Raw genomic sequence first — 1,878 nt, 5'->3', positions numbered from 1 at the left:
TCTCAGGTGAAATGATACTGGTCTTCAGATATTTTCAGTTGAGATATTACTAAAAAAGACAGCCCCAACTAATATAACTACTTTCCACAGACTTGTGAATCCTCTATACATTAATTATAGAAAGCATGCACTACTATTACTTATTATAAATGAAAGGAAAATTCTATGTCATTCAACATGCATGATATTAATATATAAACATAGAAACTTGGAGAAAAGATGAGTAATCAGAAATAATACTAGAAATGTTTTTTGGACTGGCTTTAAAAATTCATAAATTGTTGCTTGTCTTAAACTTTATGAAGTAACTTAATTATAAAGTTCTTGAAGTTTATAATTTCTGTTCTGGTTCAATCAGAATGATTGTTTGTCCTACAGTAGCAGGATATACTGGAGAATTCCCTTCATTATGTAGGTCCTCTGAAGTGGGATTAAGAATTATCTCTGCAGAATTACTCTCTGCCTCTCACACAGACAAGCACACACATACATACATATGTGCATAAACCTCTCTTTCTCTCTCACACACACACTCACACACAAGTACACTCATTTTCTGTTTTTTAAACTTAAAACCTACTGAGAAGAAAATGGACTCTGGAAATCACTCCTCACTGACTGAGTTCATCCTCACTGGGCTCACAGAACAACAACAATTCCAGCTACCCCTTTTTTCCTTCTCTTTCTAAGAATCTATGTGGTCACAGTGGTGGGGAACAAGGGCATGATCACACTGATGGGGGTCAGTTCTCACATGCACACCTCCATGAACTATTTCCTCAGCAATTTGTCCTTTATTGATCTCTGTCAGTCCACTGTCATTACCCCCAAAATGCTGGTGAACTTAGTGACAGAGAAAAATACAATCTCCTACCCTGAATGCATGACTCAGCTCTATTTATTTCTTCTTTTTATTCTTACAAAGAATTATGTGTTGGCTGAAATGGCATATGACCCTATGTTGCCATCTGTAACCCCTTGCTTTATAATGCCATCATGTCTTATTATAAGTGCTTCCAGTTCACAGCAGCAGTTTACATCTTGTGAATCATTCAATTGACATTCCATACTTGCCTTATGCTGGGACTCTATTTCTTCAAGGTCAATGTGATTGACCATTATTTCAGCGATGTTTTTCCACTCATGGAGCCATCGTGTTCTAGCATCTATTTCAACCAGTTATTGGCTCTAGTCTTTCAACATCCTGATTCCTGCCTTAACTACTCTTACCTCCTACATCTTCATCCTCTACAAAATCTTCCACATACACTCCATGGAGGGCAGGTCCAAATCTCGCACTTGCAGTTTCCATATCTCAGCTGTTGCTGTTTTCTATGGATCTGCAGGATTCATGTACCTGCAGCCATCATCTGTGAGCTCCATGTAACAAAGAAAAGTAACATGAGCCCATGTAACAAAGAGGTACTGAACGTATTGCATACATTCAACAGATTTGGTAAAATTATACCTGCACCGTGCCCATGATGAATCCTGTGATCTACAGTTTGTGGAATAAGGATGTCAAATTGACCCTGAGGAAAATTCTGGAAAGTGGAAAATGTAGATGAATAGACTCAATGTCATGGTTTCATATCAGAGTTAAGTGTTTGCTGAGATACATAATGTTTCAGTTTTACTGTTCAAATTTTTGGAAATTCCAGATCATTTTCCCATACAATACGTTTCCCAAGTTGCCTCCAGGCTAGTTCCTTTGAGTTTGTGTTATATTAACTATGTATGGAGAAATATCAAGAATAAAGTCAAAGACCTTGAGAATTAAAGAAGCTCCAGTGAGGTACAAAAAATAGAAACAACAAGAATAACTATAATGATCATCATAAAATAATAACATATTATTATTGAGATAGTATAAAATAT

General features: G+C 36.3%; 1 pseudogene; it reads left to right on the top strand.

Moving 5' to 3' along the window:
• Nucleotides 1-590: 590 nt before the first annotated feature.
• LOC133068161 (putative olfactory receptor 8G3) lies at nucleotides 591-1,568 on the top strand (annotated as a pseudogene).
• Nucleotides 1,569-1,878: the final 310 nt, after the last annotated feature.

The sequence above is a fragment of the Dama dama genome, chromosome 2 (genome assembly GCF_033118175.1).
Source record: "Dama dama isolate Ldn47 chromosome 2, ASM3311817v1, whole genome shotgun sequence".
In the NCBI taxonomy this organism is placed as follows: domain Eukaryota; kingdom Metazoa; phylum Chordata; class Mammalia; order Artiodactyla; family Cervidae; genus Dama; species Dama dama.
Note: the sequence above shows the minus strand (reverse complement) of the source record. Positions and strands in the feature narration are given on the sequence as shown.